Here is a 20769-nt window from a genome sequence, read left to right as displayed (position 1 = left end):
CGCCCTCCCCGCGCCCCTCCAGCCCCTCGCCCCGGAGAAGCCCCTTCCACCGACACCGCTAGGTGACCGCTGCCCTGGCGGGGCCACCAGCCGCTCCCGCACACCAGGCTGCCCCAGAGGCGAGTGACGGGTTGGGGGCGAGCGGGCGCGACGTCGGTCCGTCGCCCGCCCTTCAGCTCGGAAAGCCCGGCCAGGCTCCCCTCCCCCCCCCCCCCCCCCCTCCATCCCGCCCCGGCCGCCCCCCTTCTCCCTGCCCAGCTGCACCAACGGCGCCGAGACCCCCAGCCCTGGGAGAGGAGGAGGAGGAGACCGACCCCTCATCAGCAGCTCTCCTCCGCCACACACACCTCCCTTTTCCCCTCCCTCTGGCCTCAGCGCCGCACTGGCGGGGGCCGGAGAGGGCAGGCAGCGCGGGAAGGCGGCTCTCCCAGCATGGACGAGCCATGTGTATCCTAAGGAATAACAGCAGCTGCTGCGCCCACGATGGGGAGCAGAGGAATGCGAGGAGGAGAGGGCTCGCAGGGGCAGGTGAGGGTGCCGGCTCCCTTCTCCCTTCGGTGGCCGGGAGGGGTGTGTGCCTGTACCCGGGCAGGCGCGGCAGCAGGTGCGGGGCGGGCGGCTGCGCCCCGGGGTGCGCCGGTGGCGGGGTGCGGGGCTCCCTCCAGTGAGGGGGGGATCCCCTCTTCCCCGCAGCAGGAACAGCAGGGCAACCGGTCTCCCAAGGAAGTTTTTTATTTTTACCCGTCCTCCCCGCAGCTCTCTCCCGTCACCCGCAGGCGGGGGGAAAGGGCTGGAATCTCCTGCGAGTGGCGGTAACTTGCCGGCTGGAGGGGCGCGGGGTGCGCGGCTGCCGTCGCCCAGCCGAGCGGCGGGGCACAGGCGGCCTCTCGTCCCCCACCAGCCCGGACACACCGTCCCCGGGAAGGCGGGGGGGGGGGGGGGGGGGGAAGACAAAAAAAAATGGAAGAGGGACCCACAGACGCGCTGGGCTGCGGGCGGTCCACCGCCGCGCCCCCCGGGCCGTGCCGGGGGACGGGGGTCCCCGGGGCCGCCCCGCGGGCTGGGCGTGCAGCCGCTCCGCGCAGCTCTCGGTCGCTTCAGCCGCAGCCGCCCTTTAGCTGGAAGCGCCGGTCGCGCCTTCGGTGGCGGTTGCGCCCGCTCCCCTCAGCGCCGTGCCGGGGGAGGCGCCCCCCGCTGCCCGCCAGGGCCGCGGCGCCGGCGGGCAGCGGGCAGCGGGCAGGGATCCCGGCGGGGCTCGGCTGCGCCGTCGCTGCCGTCCCCGGGAAGGTGCAGAAGCGGCCGGAGACGCCGCGCAGAGGATCGGCGGGGAAATGGCGCCCGGAGCTGAGGGGCGGCGGGCGGGGTGAGGGGCGAGCTCGCCCCGCAGTGCCTGGGCTCGGGAACCGCTGCGGGGGGGAGCCCCGGGCCTCGGTGTGCGAGCAGAGCGGGGCTCCGGCCAGCAGCTGCTGTGCGGGTGCCGCGGGTCCGTATAGCTCTCCTTTACAGCCTTTACTTTGTAAAAAAACCACAAACCAACCAAAAAAACCCCAACCAACCCGTGTTTTGGGGTGCTGTTGTTGTTGCGCACGGCCACCAAATCACCAGCAACATCTTAACTAGAAGCTACTTGCATTAGCTTCAAGTTGGGAAGGCACCGCAGCTCGGCCGCCCTCCGCGGGCCGGGGCGGGGGGCGGCCCCGCGGGACCCCCGAGCCAGGCCGCCCCGCTGTGCCGTGCGGGGTGCCCTCCGCGGCTGGCGCGTTGACCGTGCCTCCGGATGGTAAAGCGGGGAGATGGGGGCCGGGGGCCGGTAACCGTCTGAGCAGTAAATAACAAAGCTCCTTTCTGGTTCGTAGGGTCGTGGAGCTTGCAGATGCGTGGGAAGTTTTTAATTTCCATCCGGACTTCTGTTGTATTGTACGATTCATACCGGTTAATCGTTAGGTCTTTCCCCAAAGTACTTTTAAAAGCAGAGTCCTTGGAACTGTTTGCCATTTGTCTAAATTCTGAATGCATGTCTGAAGCATTTAATCATGTTTATTGTTTTCAACCACTCAAACGGAATAAAAATTACTTATCGTTGATGAAGCTTATCTTGCAAGCTGTTTCACAGTATGTTTCCGTTGCAAGACACAGCGCTGTGTTAAACTACTGATGATTGTATTGTTTATTGTTCTTTCATTCTCCACCCCCCACTCCCCCAATGCCAGTGTCAATCTGTTCCTTACTACTATACTCAAAAATAATGGAAGAGCAAGTTTTCACCACTTAGTTTGATATTACTGTTCCTGTCTGAGATTTGTATCTTTTATATTTGCTTTTAAGCTATTTTTCATTGAGTGCACTAAAGGCAGCTGATATATTAAAAAAGGAATTAAGGTGCAAAGCTAAAAGGCGCTTTCAAACTCTTGAAATGAAACTGTAGGTTGAATTAGTGCAGGATTCACAGTCATTGTTTATTTCTGTAGCCAAACACATAATGCCTTTCTGAAGTGTAAGATTCTTTGCCTTTTTGTCATTACCACTTTGTTTCGTTACACATTTAAAATGCACTGTTCACATTGGTCTAGAAGTTCAGATTTATTGCTTAGAGTGTTTTGATACAGGTGCTGATCTTGGACTGTACCTCATACGTGGTTTTGCTGCACTTTAACAGTATCTCAGCACAGTGATGGAGGACACCGTCATGTTTTCTTGTAGGATTACCTTTGGGACTTTAGTGACTGCACACATCAGTGGTTTCATCTTAGGAGGATTGAAATTGATTTTCTTCTTTTTCTTTCTTTTTTTTTTTTTTGGTGTGGGTTTTTTTTTTTTTCCTCAGCTATTGAAAGACCCTGTGCATGTCCTTTGGCCCATTGCCTCACATGATGAAGTGATGCCAGTAGTGGCGGATGTAGACTTGAAGTAGCTACTACTAGGACCTCAAAAGTAGAGGTACCAGAATGAACACATTGTCCTGGTGGTCAGCCTGCTTGGTTCTTTGGACAAGGCACAGTTTTTTAAATGTGTATCAAAATAATTTTAAACCATCAACCTTGTGATTCTTTCCTAATACTTTTGAGAAGTCCTTGCTCAAGTAAAGCACATGAAGGCTGACCTTCTGTCTCATCCTTAACGGGCCTGTTTGCTTTTAAATATTTTAGATTTCAAATTTTACAGGATAGTTGTATTGAACTTAGCAACAGCTAAATATTGGTTAAGTGGGAGAACCTCTATTTTTACATTTTAAAGTTTACATTTTAAAGTGATGGCAAATACTAGTTAAGAGGAACAAGATTTTTTAGACTTTATAGTTTAAATTAACTTTCCCAGTCAATATTTAGTCAAGGTCTTCATGGTTAAAGTTAACTGTCCAAGTCAATGTTTAGTCAAGGTAATGACTTGGTTTTTATATACACTACCCAAGCATTCTTGCAAAATTAATCAGAGTTGCTGGATGACAAAATGTTTGCTCAGCCAATTACTTAGGAATAAAAGTACGCTATTACTTTGACTCTTGTATGTCCTGTACTATTCGATATCGTTTCAGCGGCGCTTGTCTTTAGCCCTTCTGCTGCTTTGTTTGTTCAGTACTAGTTCTGTCTTTAAAGCATTTAGCTGCCCAGTGGATTTGTGAGATAAAGTAAGTTATGTACTACCCTGTTTTTAGGGGTAGGAAGCTGAGGTGCAGAGATGCCAGGTGTTGGCTTCCAAAAGGAAGTGTAAAGCCTTGCAACGTGTAGGGCAGCAGAAGCAACATTTATGTATGTAGTTCCAGGAAAGTCTTTCAAGAGCTGGTGCTGGGCATCCAGCTACTCATACGGTGTGCTGGAAGGAGTGGGTGCTTCTGGTAAAGAAATAATTGGATAAAATACGGAAACAGTTTTGGTGTCTGGGACAAAAATGATGAAATTGGGTATGTTGACATTGGTGCTTACAGTGCAAGATTGAGGCATATTGTGATCTGGGAAAGAACTGGTAATCTCTATTGCAATTCTTCCTTTCCTGGGGTTGAACCAGGATCTTCTTTCTTCTAGGTTGTTGTCACTTAAGTCTCTTAAACTGACACTAAAATCACAGTCTGGACTTCAGTTGTGCCAGTAGTTGTTTTCTCTCTCTCTCCCCCCCTTTTTTTTTTTTTTTGTACCACTTGCAAATGCATTCCATGAAATTACATGGGTATTAGAGTAGATATTCATTAGGATTTTACTAATCTGAACCTCAAGTGCTGTTCTGCAAATTTGCCAGCCTTTGTAAGGGGGAGTGCTTGACTTCATCAGCTGCACTGTTTTATTATGAGTATTTTGATACAGTAGAATGAAAAGCATATATTCTAAACCAAGTAATTAATCAGATTTAAACGTTTTCATTTTCATATTTTAATTGTCACGTTTTTGCCTTTAACATTAGTTTTTGCCCAGTCCAGCTACAGCAAAATTGCATTTCATGGTGGTGGTTTAAGAATTTCATCCATGAATCTATCTTCCATTTCTGTTTCAAGGCAGTAGAATTGTCACAACTTAGAAAAAGTGAGTAAACCCAATACTGTAAGTCACAGGAAAGCTGCCATGCTACTGTGTGCAACCTCATCTGTGTATCAAATCTTACACAAGCACCAAACACATTTTTGAGTGTTACAGGTATAAGCGGTGTTTGTTGGTTTCAGCTGTGCAGTATGAGACTTCCTGTTCTTCTCGGAAAGAGTTTCAGTTGTTTGAGCAAGAAACATTGTAAGAAGTTTTTGTAAAAAAGGTTGTAGTGACAGGTCCTTAATGCTCTTTCTTCTCAGTGGTTCAGTTACACAAATCCTCTGCCAGAATCTGCTAGCATGAGCTTTGCTGGTTACCGTAGGATTTGTGCAACTTGTTTTCCGTGGTGGATCTTTTCAAGACTTGTACCATTTTGAAGGACCAGATCAGAGAGGGACCTGTCAGGTTTTGTCTCTTTATCAGTATATTGCTTTTTGAGGAGTCAGTGGAGCTCATACCCTGGAATGGCCAGTTGTGTGTCTTTGCAGGTGCAAAGGCTGTAGGCTGTCAGGTCCCCAGCTGTGGGGAAGCAGCTATCCAAGACCTAGCTCTTTAGACTCAGTTGCGTGCCCTAACCATATCCATCCACAGTGGAGCAACAGGACTGCTAAAGGGCTACTTGTCACATCTTGCTCTGATTCAGTCCTCTTCTAAGATATGTGAAGTATTTGGCATGCTCTTCTGGCCCTTGGAGGCGTGAAGATTTACTTTAGTTGCTTATAGAATCGGAAAGGATGGTAATTGTGGGTAAGGTTTTAAAAATTCAGTGTTCCTGAGCAGGAGAAGCCTGCTGGGGAGCAGGCTCAGGGCAGAGTTTCCAGCCTGTAATCCTTTGCACTTTCTACAGATAGTGCTTCTCCTGGCATTCCATTACTGTTGGTTTAATGAGGATGCAGAAATTGTTCCTTTTCTTAAGGATATATACAATGTGAAGAAATAGGGCAGTGTAATACTTAAGTACACAGAAGCACTTGCAGTTTTTTCTGTAATTGAATTTTGTATATCTCTGTGTACAGATACATGTATGTATGCATGTGTTACATAGATGCAAAGATTTATTAGCTGCTCTTTTTATTGTAGCAAGATTTCTCAGCTCTCCAGATATTGTCAAGTGGTTAACATCCCTGCCCCCCCCCCCCCCCCCCCCCCCCCCCCCAATACTGGTTACTCTTGTGGGTAGAAGAACATCAGTTTCTTGAGAGTCTTTGCAATTCCCCAAGCCTGAAGGCAAATGAATAGAAATTTAGTGGACCACCTAGTTCTTGACACAGAATTCTCCAAAGAGGAGTCTGACCTAATTTATATTGTATTGGATCAAATAATCCTATCATGCATGTGTGCTTGCCGTTTTGTTTTCTCTTAGCAGGCATATTGCTGTCTTGCAAAAACTTCAGATTTAGGTGTAAGGCAGTGTCCCTGTGGTTTCAGGAGGTGCTTTTCCTCAGTGGGTAGTTACTGGAAAATTACATTTAGAGGACATTGGTGAAAAGGCAGACAATCAAGAGATAATACTAAGGCTGCTAGAATTATTCATACTTGAATATGTGTATGGTTGTTTAGTACTGAGGGTAATCAAGAGTTCTCTAATACGAAGTCCTCCCATTATTACTGAAGGCGGAGCTGGAATCTCCCCAAAATGCTTTTTCTTGTAGCATAAAGCAGTATAAATATCTTTGTCATCAATGTTATAGGGATACTGGTAGGTGTGCTTTGCTGTGGGGTGATTGCTGCATTTCCTCTTCACAGGGTTGCTGATGATAAGTGGTACTGAATGTATTTGTTGGGGCCAGCATGCTTTGAAGCTAATTGGGAGCTGATTAGCATCCAGGCACTGCAGTTGTGGCCTCTAAAAGTGGTTCCTAGTTTGCAAATCCCTTTTCAGGTGTTTTTCTCTAAGTAGTAGCGCCCGTAGGTCTATCTGTATTAGGTCCCAAGGTGCGCTCAGAAGCTTATCAATCAATCTACGTATGTTCATGTTTTGGAAAAGAACTTTTTAAACCTACACAGTTTTATTCTTGGAAAGCTTAGGAAGGTTGTGGGTCTGCAGAAATCCAAGATCATAGCAACAGTTACATGAAAACAGCTCTTTGGTTTTAGAATAAGTATCCAGCTGCAAGACTCTTATGCTTATTCAGTGTCATTCAGGGAGATTTTGCTTCATCTCTTTTGACAAGAGTTGCTTTTTTGCTTAAAAGTGTATATCTTCTCTTTTAAAATGTAGTGTTTAAAGCCTTTCGGCTTTCCAGTTAGAGTTTGTTTACCCCTCCACTTCCATTTTACAACAGCTGAGCATAAACCCCCCTTCAGAAGGGATGAGTGATTAGCGAGTTAATATGTTTGACAGTCACTGGGTGACTCTTCTTGTTTTAGCTCTCTGCAGAATAAGAAAGGTCTTACTTCTTTTCCAGCTGTGGAACAAATTGTATGTGGTTACATTTTTCTTGGACTGTGTGTGGTCAACATGAGAGAGAGGACAGGAGATGCACTGTATAGCGTTCTTAGCCCATGCAAATGGTAATCAAAACCAAAAGAGATTCCTTGATGGAATGCCCACAGTGTCACATCGCTATGGTTATTCCTCTTCTGGCCATCTTTGAGATTCACAACATACATAACTAGGAAGAAAATCCACAATCTAAAAATGATCAATTACAAAACTTTAAAATATTTCTTTATAAAATGGAAAAATATGCAGACTGAACAATAATGGGCATTAAGAATATCAGTTGATATAATATTTAAATACCACTAAATGATTGGAAATGCATGTGTTCCAGTAAGCACAAGAAGTTTCAAAAGTTGCTGTGCGTTATGCAGTGTTGCTATATTCAAGTCATGGGAATTATTTTTTATTATTATTTTATCTGGTCATCTGGTTTCATACCTGCTCTCATACCAACTGTTGTTGGTGAAAAGTTGACTCACTAATGGACAGCATAAAGTAGCTTCTTAAACATATGGATGTCTTAGTTGTACCTACCAAAAGTAATTTTATTGATCAATTGAAATGTTTAAATGAGATTATTGACATTTGTAGCTTCACCTTTAGAATTTGGAAGTGCAAAATCTTTAAGTGTGCCCATTTGAAAATGAAGAACTTCAATTACTGGCAATCCAATTGATGCAGTACACATTTCTTATTTTTCTTTTACCTAACTCTTCTATACTGACAGGTGGGTTACATAAAGAATAGCAGGCATCATACTGGTTGTTTCTCAACCTAAAGGATTATAAATATTTTTCCAGGACTTGAAGTAAGTGAGGGGAAAATGTGGGTGATCTTTGTATTCTGGAAAAAAAAAAAAAGTTTCATTTCTGTCCCTAGTTACTTGAGATGCAGCTCTTAATAAACTATGCTAAAATGGCACAGAAAAAGAGCATTTCAACTTGCTTAACCTTCATTGGATTTATTCAGGTGCCTCAAGTAGTCCCTGAGATCAAGCCAGAATGAAGAGATCCAAGCCGGCAGGATTCAGTGCTCATGCAGAAGCAGACAGTGTGTTAGTAATCTGACAGCATTTCCAGGACCTGTCAGTCTCTGCCTGGAGACTGGCCATAACAGTTCAATTGGCATCTGCTTTTTGCCAGATTAACATGTAGTAGGTCACTTGAGTTCTCCCCTTACTGTGTTCATACCTTTCCTTAATTCTCTTTCACAGTAATCTGTCAGTATTGATGGGAGGAAAGAAGAATTTCCTCTGTGTTTAGAATGGTGGGGATATTTAGCGTGTAGTTAGCATGAAGAATTTCAGCTTTATCTTTTTTTTTTATTTCCTAGAATAACCTTTACCATCAAATAATTTTTAACATTGTATTTTGCTTGTGGCTATGGTGGTGTAGGAGACTCTGCTTCCTAGGTCTTTGCAGGCTCTTGAAGTTAATGGTGATGGGCTGCTCGTGCACTGATAGCTTGGACTTTAGTGCATTGCTGCAGTAGAAGACTCAGGGCTAGAATTTCCAGCTAGCTACACGATTAAGCCAAGCATAAGTGTAAGTAGGAAAAAAACCTTAAATACTTTTAAACTTTAATGCAATCCAGCTGATATCCATGAAATTGCACTGCTATTTAGTTCATCAGCAGGCAGTGCAGTGAATATTTTATTAATATTTCAATTTTCCCTTTAATTCCTTTATGTAACAAAATACACAGTTTTATTGTAACTGCCTTTTATGTGAGTTTTCTTCAGGCTCTGAAGCGTATTAGTAAATTCAAACCTTTTAATGGCAGGAGTAGATGACCTGTTAGGTGTTCATGTCTTAACATAGCAGCTATACCACTAATATCAAGGGTGTTCCCAGTTGGTAGGGAGTTTCCCCCCTTTTTTAACATAATGAAGGTTTTTCCATGCTAGGATTTGCTTCCCTAAATGTGTATGCATTCTAAAATTTGGTCAGTGTGCTACAGTAACACTGGTAGTATCATTTGAAAATGTTAAGGTCCTTTTTATTGTTTTAAAACACCTGGTAGCTGATTGCAGTAAAGACTCCCCTTTTTAATTACACTATAATTAATACAAAACAAATCAACAGGAAGTGCTACTTCACACAGCGTGTTGGCACTTTACTAAAGTTTAAGAACAGTAAAAAAATGTCAGTGAGCTTAATAGGTTATTTTATAAATGTGTGGGGTTTGTTTGGGTTTTTTTATGTGGCTGCTGAAGTAATCAAATCTCCGATTTATGGCTTCAGGACAGTTTTCCACCTACCATCCCTGTGTGATAGTTTTCAGATATTCAGACCCCATTTTTCTTCCTTCTGAAAACAAGGGAAATAAAATGTTTGAGAAGTCCTAAAGAGGGTAACAAACAGAATTGACCACTTACTGTTCCTGGCACTCAAATTTTATGATCCTTGCTGCCCTAGTGATAGAGCAAGCTATTCAGAAGCACTGTGTGAGAGTTACAGCTGATGAAATTTAGTCAAGTTCTTTCAAATCAGAAGAACTATGCTGATTTACATCAAGTGAGGGTTTGTATGCTGTTGCTATGTTACATTTGTAGCAAACGCTAATTGATTTTGGTGCATACAGATCCTCAGAGAAAAGTGAGAATTGTTATTGAGTGGATCCCACTGTGCCAAGCTTCAGTTCGTGGATTTCAGTGCAGGGTGATCCTGGAGAGGACATGAAATCCTCTTTATGCTGTGAAACAACACTAGAAAAATAACTACCGAGCCGCAAAACAGGTCTGAGACTTCAGCACTCCCGATTTTGGGCTTGACAAAGAACAGCATGTGATTTTCATAAAGAAGCTCTCTGCAGCTCTGTTTTTTGTGGCAGAACTGTTGATCCAACGAGCTGCTTACATGTGGTTGTCCCTATTGAATGTAGCATTTCTCGTGTTCCGTTCTTGCATAATTTGTTCAGTTGGGCTCTTGGATAAGCTGAAGAGATGGCAGGACTCTCCATGGGATGGTTCTGTCACTTGCCGTTCTTTGTAGAAGCAGCCTAGTTTGTTAGTTTATGCCAGATACCCACTCCTGACAGCTAAAATTTAGGTTAGAAGAATCCTGTTCTCAGGCACTGAATTCCAGTTGCCTTGCTTTCTCCAGACAGCAGAAATCCAGGGGAGCAGATCATGTGCATCAAACTTCGAAATATTGCTCAAGCCTGTGTAGAGAACTCACTCTGTTCTTTATTGCAAAGACCATCTTTAGTTCAAAGAACAGATTGCAAGTGACCCGTAAATATTGTGGGTGGCTGATTCTGCTAATCAGTATTTTTAGATGGAACTTTTTGGTGGAGATGGGAAGTACAGTACAGAGAAGGAAAATAGTACAGGTAGGTGTCATTTGTTTTGTGGATCCAGTAACACAAGAATTAATTGTCTTGTTGTTTTCTTTTTTGTGGCTGAAGTATGTACATAATTTGCACATAGACAATGCGTAAAGCAGTATAGTATCAATTTTAATGTGTATAATGGACTACCTCTGAGATTTTTCTTCTCACTTTGGTGGACTGTGCTGTATTATCTTTTGCTGCTTCACGGTGATTATTGATTTATTTCAGATAAGTACTCTATGTTGAATGATAGTGAATGCATTTCATTTTTATATGCGGTTATCTGTTTTCATGAGAGACTAACACTGGATTTTTTCAAGACCATTTAGGGTTTGATTGGTTATGAGAAGTAGACATCAGGAAACCACCAGAAATTGTGCTGGTTTCTAAGAAATTAGGGTATGTACGGTTTCTTGTCCAAAAAACATTCTGGAAATCAGCGTAGGGTTACTGTTGTATATTCAAACAATATCGGAAAAAAGAAACTGGAACCAGGTTCTGTGAGGATGCCTTCCTGTTTCAGACATTAATGTTGCAGGTGTTAAGAATAAATTGAACTTTTGACCTAAGTTGTAATCAAGAACAATAGAATTAGTTTGTAATAGCTCTCCAGTTTTCACATTAATAAAATGTGGAAAAGTTCAGCCTAGAGTTACAGGAGATTGTTATAGAGGCCTAGTCACTGCTGATGTATTTCTGTTGGACTGCATCCTTAGCATTCTGGTACCACTGCACAAGATGCCGATGTGATGGCGTAGTGTATATTAATCTTGTTAAGTCCTTATGAAGAGTCTTAATTGTTTCAGCAACTACTTCCTGTAAGAAGCTGGCTATACTGGATGCATTAGGGAGAGCACAGTGCTAAATAGAATGAGTTATATATTCAGATGTACTTTAGCTTGTACTTTAGTTGCAAAAAGTGGAGAAAATCTTGTCTGCCTGTCTTGAAAGTATGGGGGATGATGTCTGGAGGAACAGTTCCAATGCCTGACAATTAATAATAGCACTTTGAAGAGAAGCTTTTAGCAGAAGATAAGCACATGGGTTACAGAGCAGTACAAAGAACAATGTATTTTTTGTGCTGTTTGTATATGTTGAGATCAAATAACTAATTCATAGGAGAACAGTTTATAAGGATGCAAGTAGAAGTTCTTCTAAATATTAATCTATTGTACCTGTTCTTCATTGTAATAAAAACATGAGAAATAGACATGGGAGACTAAAATGCCTTGCAACTTGTAGTAGAGTTCACAAAGTGCTTTTTAAAAACAAATTTCCTTTAAGTGAAAAATCCTAGTGTAACATTTTGGTGAGGTGCTAGTAATAACTTGTAATGATTCTTAATGTATGTCTGCGCAGTGTTGTGAGAAGGAAACTTAATCATGGTGCAGCAACTCAGTATGTCTGCAGTGCTCTGCAAAGAGCTTGGAGCTAAAGGAGTTACGGTCACTCATACTGAGGAGCAAATACCGTGTAAATGACTACTACAGCAGGGAGGAGGTCTAACTTACCTGTGGAGTATTGACCTAGGCACAGGAGAAATTAATGCCCGTGAGTGTAGGAGTCTGGTTGTGGTATGCAGCTTTTTTGCCTGAAGGAATCAAGGTTATTGGTTCTCTCCACTTCTTTAAAGATTAATTTGAAAGCTTATGAAAAAGATCTTAATAATATATATGTGATACATGTATTATTACATGAGAGCTATAAATACTTCTCTATAAAAGGAGGATCGCTAATGTGGTCTGTCTTGTGTTCTCATAACAATATACCACACTTAGGAAGAGAAACTCTCTGAATTTTGGCACCCAGGAAACAGTCGTATCGACCCTCCGACCTCCAATCACATGCCAATGGTTACCTTTTTAAAGAAGCCCATTGCATTTTGTTGTTACGGCCTTAGAAGCTACGCTACAGTGTACCCAATAGTACTTCAAAAATACCATGTGAAAAACAGCTTAGGAAAAAGTCACAGTACAGAAAAGAAACAGTTGCTATCATAGGTATAATATTTTATTATCCAAGGCCTCTCTTTCTATTCACTGAATAATTTGTATTTAACTAGTAACTTGTGAACCAGTGTAGTGGTCTGTTGATAAACTGGAATGGGATACCTTTTTAATTGTTGGTGTTTTCAAAGATGTTGTCTGCTGGCCTAATTCTTCAGGAGCGTGTGTATGTGTAGATGAATATGATGTGTATTCTTTTTTTGAACAGCCCAGTGTTTTTGTAGTACAAAGGGTTACATATTTCTAGCATTCAAAACCCAAACATAACTCTGAATCCCCTCCTGTGATAATTCTGATGGATCATTGATGCTTTTAAGACACTAATACAACCTGTAGAAGAATTCTTAGCATATGACAGAAATGTATCTTGCTTATTTTGAAGAAGTGGTGTTCACATATGTTCACAAAGGTTTGTAAAACTGTTCCTTGTAAATCTCTGCAATGATTGTAAGTCAGATAATTCATTGTAATGGAAACCTCAGCTGTCGTATTTTGTGAAAGCTTTTCCATGCATTTCTTCTTTTAGTTTTGCTCTTGCATGCTTTCCCAACACCTGTTGGTGTTTGAAAGATTGTTGTCACATTTCAGTACAAAGGTTTGGGTAAGAAAACAGCTTTTCCGATATTAACTAATCTTAGCAGTTAACTTTTCTAGTGTTAGAGATGTTCATCCTGCCATTAAGTGATCTTCATATATTAAAGTTGTTGATTCAGTTGTGTGTAGAAATGTGTTATGCTTAACATAAAAATGTTACTTGCCCTTGGTTTTGCACTGTGGTAAAACAGACATTGTCTTGCTCTAGTTTAATGCTTTATGCTGCTGTTGTGTAGCTGTAAATCTTACAGACAGGGGTTCTGTACCCTGGGGATTCTGTTTCACCTTGTACCCAAGTAAGCAGTAAGAAAGCTCTTGCTCTGCACAGAAACCTGTAGGCCTGTAAGCTCCACATTTGCCTCTGACTAAAATGCTTTCATATGTATTGAACATAGGTAGAAAATGTAACACTGCTTTCTAGAATGGCCATCATAGCTTTCTAATTAGACATTTGGATTTTTTTTCTCTTGTGACAGTGTTTAAATGTAACATATTAGCAATAATGTTTAAATTGATGAAGTGTAGAACTAGCAAAATGGGTTATGGGGAAAGGAAGTGAAAATATTATGAAGCATATGCCCTAATTTATGTCGTCTTAGAAAATTTGTATAATGAAATTAAGTATTTGAAATAATTCAGCTTACAGTACTCAACAAGTACAGCAGTGCTGGTGGGATGATCTTGCTTTTTAACATAATAAGTAAAATACAACTCCATTTTATTCACACTGTGTTGAGATCCATGTGCATCATCGAGACCAGATGTTTTTTGTCTTTCCTAGGGTGCATGAGTAGCTGTGGCAGCAGCTTCTGCTGTGTTCTTTGTGACCCTGCATAAAGGCAAATTTCATGTGTGTTCTTCATGTTACTTCCTAATCCCGGTTTTCTGGGTACCACAAGTTAGCTCTCCTTTCCTCCTGGCTTCTCATCTGGATGCATCAACTCTCTTACAGATGACTGTCTCCATCCACTTTAATCCTCCCCCTCCCCTGAAGCTGTTTTTACCTCTTGACTCCCTGTCTAAACCTCCCAAGTCCTCCATTATTAAATAACAGTCACAAATTCTTCCCTTCTGGTTCTTCTGGTACAAGACTTCACATCAAAGTGTATTCCTCTCTTCCCTGCCTCTGCATTCAAATTCAGCAGCTCACTGGATGCCTTAACAGAAAGGTGAACCTCTTGCTGTCAGTTCCACTGGCTTGTGTAATTTCAGTTCAGAGCAGTAATTATAAAGATAGCCCATTTTCCAGGACAACATTTAGAGGAGTATGCACATTTTGGTTCCTCTGGAGGTTGCAGGAGGTGTGATAGTGTAGAGGGATTTAGTTATAAAGGAGTCATCCTTGGGCAAGTGTAAAATATGTGATTTTTTTATTTTAGGTAGTTTGGGGTGGTTGGTTTTGGTTTTTTGGGGTTTTTTTGGGGGTGTGTGTGTTTGTTTGTTTGGGGTTTTTGTTGGGTCATTTTTTATTTTCTTAGGATTAGCAAGAAAACCAGATCTGTGATATGAAGAGCAAATGAGAGTCCCAATTTCAAAACCCAGAAAACCTTTCAAATGTAAGTTATTGATGATTATTTAACATGGTCAAAACACAGTATTTTCCTACAGTCTAAATCTTGGAAGTGATTCAACTCATTTCTCCTTCCTCATGTCCTGAAAATCACCAAATCCAAAGCAGACACACTTGATGTGTAAAACTGTATCCTGAACAGTTAAAAACCTGGCAAAGTTGCAAGCAATTGAAAGGAGACTCTTACAGCGGGAAGTGCCAGGCAACCTTAACTGTAGGTACTCGTTCCAGCCCTAGCGCTGAGTAGAGAAAATTTAAATAGGTAACTTACAAGGAATTATTTAGCAATGTTACTGTTCATAACAGCATCATAAATAAATTGCTGAAACTTTTCCGTAAAATACCTGACCTTGAGATCAAAGATTTAAGAGGTAATTGGAAGAGCGTATTGTGTACAGATTGTGTACTCATTAAGGTACCGAGTCTGGTGTTTCAGTCAGGGAACTGTAGGACAGCCTGCTGCCTTCTGTTACCGCATGCGACTGAATATTTTGAGGGCACGTGTTACAGCTGATGACTCCTGTGAGGTAGAGTGCAAAAGTCATTGATACCAAGAGTCCTGTTGACTCCTTGACAGGAGAACAGAGTTTAAACTGTGCTGGTGTTTGGGCCTTGGTGAGAAGAGGATTTGAAATGTGAGTGGCTTAGAAAATGAATCCAACTCTTACACTTAAGAAGTGATTGAGAGCTTCTGAAGAAGGAGGAATGCAGTGCATGTATTCGCAGCACTTGGGCAGATTCAGATGCTATGCCTTTTGTATTTGTTCAGCAGTTGTGGTGTTGGAATTTAGGCAGAGGAAGATATATGAATAAAAATAGTATTACTGTTCTTGGGCCCTCACTAGAGAATTCAAGGCATGCAAATACTAAGTCAGTGAGTGGAAATGTCATCCTTCAAAAACATATGAAGGACTATGATAGAAGTTTTGTGCACTTCAAGGTATCTGAGTTACAAAGAAAGCTTGTAGTTCACGGAATTATATCTATGAGTCTTTTAATATACTCAGAATGTTCTTTATCTCCTACAGAGCATTGCAGAATTTGTTTCCCTGGAGGTGTCTGAAGTAAGGCTAGAAAAATCTACCTGATCTTTAATAATCCCTCACACGCATGGTAATACTCCAGAATTGTACTATCATTGTATAATTTACACTTAAATCCTTTCATCTCTGTGCTCCCACCCTCGAAAAAATCCTTTTAGTGTTATAGGGAGCCAGTGATTGCATACTTAAAATTTTTGTTGGCCTTGTTGTCAGTTTAGATTCACCTGCTTAGACTGTGGGTTTTTTTTTTGTGTGGGTTCCCCCCCCCCCTCGATATTAAGACTGAAAAATACATTTCTCCCATTATAGTTAATAGATTCAGGAAGTAATTTGCAGATTGGGAAACAATGGATCTCATCTAATAAAAGCACTGCCTAGGTTATTCATAAGGAAGATGAACTTGTATTGTTAAGCTTACACATTTTACTCTTGTTGGTAGGCCATATATTGCCCTCCTGTGCTTTCCACTATTAAGCAGTAATGTTACTGCATTAGTAAAAAAGAATGCTGCTTTGACTGGCTTTCAAAACCACACACAGAATCAAATAATGTATTTTACTGAATTATGAAGAACTGTGTTATTTGTTTATAACTGCTCACTTTGTTATTGCTCTCAGTGCTCCATGTTACAATTTAATCACTGCTCTGCATCTCTTGAGTTCATGCAGGCTGGTGTGAGGCAGCGAAGGGACAAAGCAAAATGACTGACAGTTAAATGTTTCAATCAGTCAAGGTACTGATTTATTTCTTTGAGGAGGAGTGTAAAGGAAATGAGAATGGCTGTTTTTTGTAACTGATGCACTGAATAGTCATCAGTTAAACTGTGGAGGTCATACATATGAGTTGAAATCTTGAGAAAGAAAAAAAAACAACACTAGAGTGTGTCTTATCATCCACACTGTGCACAGTCTTTGTGAAGCTTGTGATGTTCATCATGTCCTGAAAAGCCAGCACAAAGGATGAGTCTGAAATCCTTTCACTTACAGGGTTTTCATTGCAAAAGAAGCTATATGAAGACTTAAAAAGCAGGGTGTTAGAAATTCTTTGTTGTCCCTTTAGTTAGTATATGCGGCTGTGAAGTTTATAACTGTATTCAGGATGTTGGTACTGCAGAATGTTTAAACTGGAATGTCACTTGGCTAACAAATGAATTGGAGCAGGGCGGGTGGTATGAATATCTATGAAAATGGATCCTTTTTGAAGTACAAATTATAACTCAACTAGAGCAAAAACGGGAGTAAAAGCATTGGCAGCATGTTACATCTATGCTTTAAAATTATTCATAGGTATGCCTGAGATGGGAATAGATACATGAAGGTTTTCATTACCCACTTTGATACAATAGAAATCATGTAATTTTACATTCCACCACCACCCTGGCTGAACTTTGTCCATTTAGTAGTATTTTTTTTCTTACCTTGAAGTACTATTTTTAACCTGGCAGAAAAATTATCCTTTTTAGATAGTCAAAACAATAAATATTTTGTAGCAAACTTGACAGCATTACCTGTTACTTACAAGACACAGAAAATTCAACCAAAGTTTTTGTTAATAGTGTATCATCACTTCTTTTGCTCAGTTCTGTATTCTGTCTGAACTCATACAGCTATAAAATTCAGAGGAAGCAAGCAGATAGTTTTGAATGAAATTAGGTCTTTCCAAGACTTTAAACCTCCAGAGCCCACTGAAAATCTGTGCTCAACAATCATTACTTTTACAGCAAGAAAGATACCTTACCTATCAAGAGATTGCTTTAGTGGGGTATTCCCTAGAAATCCCACTGTAGCCTAGCCTACATTTCATGCTCTTTTTCTAACCTAAATCCTGAGGTTCTCAAACAGTTTCATAAAATGTGTGCACTAAAATCTGATGAAAATGTGGCTACCTACAAAAAAATAGAACTATTTTAAGAGAAGCTTTCAGTGCTGACAATAGAGAAACTTCCCACTGTCTTGTGGAAAACTGCACGGCTACAACCGTGACTGCGGATAGAGAAAAGGTGACTTGCCTCTTGGTCAGAGGAGAAATTTCCAGGCCTGCTGCTAAATGCACTCTGGGGAAATGAAGGTATCTGGGGTATGAAATGATAAAAACAGTCCTTGTAATTGTAGTGGCTGGATGGCAAAGGAGAAGCCCCACTTCTTAATGGCACTGATTTCTGGGTATTTTATACATGTTACATGTGCTGCACCCAGATGAACTGGTATTTCTTTTGATGACACCCATTAAGACGCAGATTTTGAGACCTGTTTTGTCTCTTCCACAGGGAATATGCACGATATGGTGATAGATAGATGTATGACCATGATAGTTTTGAAATATGAAGAAGAGACAGTGTGCTGTGGGCAAGAAACAGCTACTTCAACATTTCATTTCCCTCCTGTCTTTTTTTTTTTTTTTTTTTTTTCTGAGCTAACAGTCCATTCAGTCTGAATATAGATCTGTTCTTTATGTGTTGAACTGCATTATTTAGCCCGCCACTGCAAGCCAAGTTATGATGTCTGGAGATAAAATTGCTAAGTTGATTTAACAGAGCTTTGTTAATCTAGAATTTAATTTATATTTTCTCTTGGATCTGTCCATTGTAGGTTCTTTGTGTTTATTAAGTATGATTTTGATGAAAAGAAACAAATATACACTAATAGCAGCTATTTAGCTACCTCCTCAATGCCTGGGAGAAAGCTGTCCAGGAGACCGTTGTCTTGTAAAAAGCAGTTAGAACTTGCTATTAAGTCCTGTAGTGCCTGTGTTTGCACCACATCGATCCTTTAGAAGTGAGACACTGAAGAAGCAGATTTCTGTTATGCTCCTTGGCTGTGAGTAATTACTGAGAAATACAGAGAAGAATACCTGAGTGCTTTATTCATAATCTACTTAGTGGCTGCATTCCTTTTCCCTGCATGTTTTGAATACCATTTGCTAGAACGACCAGTTGAATACACAACCATCTGCTGCCTAAAAAGATCTGCAGCGGTTAAAAATACTGTGCTTGCTGAGAGAGAGATCAGATAGTCTTCCAGAAGATTATGGATAAAGATTACATAAAAGAGAGATTTTGCAAGTCTGGAATGTGGTTTTCCTACAGTATCTATTTCCATTTTCTGTGAAATGACTTTCAATATTTAGGTTATTTCACATTTTGTTATAGTGTCTTGGATGGAGATCAGATTTGTGAGTTACAGCCTGAAAACAGGTTGAAATGGTTCTTGATGATGCCTGGAGTATTTGCAAGGTTTTAGCAGCTGATATAGTGCAGATGAGTACATAATACAAATAATAGCATTTATTATCTATATTGCCATCCCATTCCCCAGAACTGTGGAGATTGACTGGGGCCCTCCTTCCCTTCAGTTTCCCCCAGTGGTGCTAAGTACTTTATAAAACAGAAAAAACCCTCAAATTATGTTTTAGAATGCTTGATAGTAGAGACAGTAGCAATTTTCTGATGAGTAATACCAGAATAACGGGACTCCAGCTATCAGCTAGTCAGTGGTGTCAATACCCAGATACTGGTATCTTCCATCCCTTTCTTTCTCTTTCATTAAATTGCGCCATAGAAGATGTATTTGAGGTGAAATTTTAACAACAAAGAATTGGGTTTGGAGAACTGTGTGGCACTGCTTTAGGAGGGCAGTCTGGATACCCACACCACCCCCTCCCACAAAGATGCTTATTTGGTAGGAAAGTGTGGTGATGTAGATAGAGAGGGTCAGAAATGGGTGGAATAAAGTTACTAGTGGTTTAAGAATATTATGTGTGATTAAAATGGTAATCCTGGTGTTCTTTCTCCCACATCAAGGAGAGACATGATGAAAGAGGCCACTAAAATGGTTTTTGCAGTAGCATTGCGTATGATTATGAATGAAGCAAGACTTGGGATTTACAGACAAGAAACTTTAGTGTTTGACTTGTGAGACAGTAGCTCAGACAGGCTGTGTAGCTTTTAAACTAACTTGTGCGTCAGGATGTTCATAATATTGTACTGAACCTGGTCACTCAGTACTGTCTCTAAAAAGGGAGGGGGAAAAAAGTTTTCATAACTGCTATAAACTTGTAGCTTTCCTGTCTTCTTCAAGCAGCGCGTTCAGCAGACCTCTTGAGGCTGAATTTTACATGATGCTTGATCTGCTGCAGCTGCATGTAATCTCTGGCTGTGGAGCAAAGTAACCATCTCACCTGACTTGAGTGAGATTTACCATGGGCAGTGAGTCTTTCTGTAACAGGTTTTTGTAAGATCAGACTTCTGTTTGGGGGTTTGTTTGTGTATTTCTTAATGGAAGAAGAAAAAGTCCTGTATTAGCTGTAAAATGTTGAGTGTTGAGAGCTTTCTGCTTGCTAACAGTTTTCTAGTTTGTATTTGTTTTCCCATAAACATTTTTTCCTAAATTATTCTATCTCCTCAGAGCAATCTTCAGCTAAATGTGAGGACAGATTTGCACCATTAGCAGTACATTGTCTCAAAGTTGAGATTTGCATTAAGGGAAAAATGATTGTTGTGATGTAAGGACAAAAGGTAGGCTTGCCCATATCGCCGTATTTGTCCATAATTTATGTATTTCTCTCCTGTTGGTTTCAAAGGATTTCTTTCTAGTCAGGAGTTAAACGGACCCATTCAGTGTTTACATTTATGCAAATGATTGTTGTGTCACTAGGGTTGCAACATTAAAAAAAAAGTGCTAGATATTTTACATGCCTTTGAGTATTAAAGTGATTACAATTACCTACATAAAAGGAGTTGCTTTATTAATTAATTAACTTGGAGAGAAAAAAGGCTAGTGACCCTCTGAAAGAATATCAATAACTGAAACATTAATTATGCAAATAGGAACTGTTTTTACTGTTCATTATTCATAGTTTGACATGAAAATTTCCTTCTAAAATAATGCTTCATTCATGTATTTCAATAAATGTCTAATCTGCCTAGGCTGTCACTTGGATCTAGATTTTGAGACAAAGACCCTGCAGTGACATTGATACAGACAGACCGCTCGTTCCCTGTGGCACTTCGTTCAGGGCACCAGTACCCAGTGCCTAGTTGCTGGGCTGGTTTTTTCTTGAAGGCTTGCTCTCTGAGGCAGTCATCACCTTTGTGAATGAGTTCTGGAAAAATTTGTATTTGGAGAGACACAGTTACTATATTTCATAGGTGCAGAAGGGGAGGAAAGAAGCTGCAAAATATTTGATAAGCTTTTGTGACTTTCTCGTGGTTTCAGGAGGGAGGGAGGCTGCAGCAGAGCTACAGAACCGGCCCAGCTCCAAGTCCTGT

At 41.2% G+C, this 20769-nt stretch overlaps 1 protein-coding gene across 4 annotated transcripts in view; it reads left to right on the top strand.

Annotated features, from left to right (window-relative positions):
• The first annotated feature begins 237 nt into the window (after nucleotides 1–237).
• DAB1 (DAB adaptor protein 1) overlaps nucleotides 238–20769 on the top strand; it is a 168071-nt gene continuing 147539 nt past the window's right edge. For 2 of the 4 annotated variants that reach the window (XM_055724867.1, XM_055724866.1), the window contains exon 1: nucleotides 238–528. The gene's annotated coding sequence lies outside the window, so the exon portion shown is untranslated. The remainder of the gene's footprint in view (nucleotides 529–20769) is intronic. The other 2 variants (XM_055724868.1, XM_055724869.1) reach the window with 1 other exon arrangement.

This window comes from Falco cherrug, chromosome 12 (genome assembly GCF_023634085.1).
Source record: "Falco cherrug isolate bFalChe1 chromosome 12, bFalChe1.pri, whole genome shotgun sequence".
NCBI classification, from domain to species: Eukaryota; Metazoa; Chordata; class Aves; order Falconiformes; family Falconidae; genus Falco; species Falco cherrug.
Note: the sequence above shows the minus strand (reverse complement) of the source record. Positions and strands in the feature narration are given on the sequence as shown.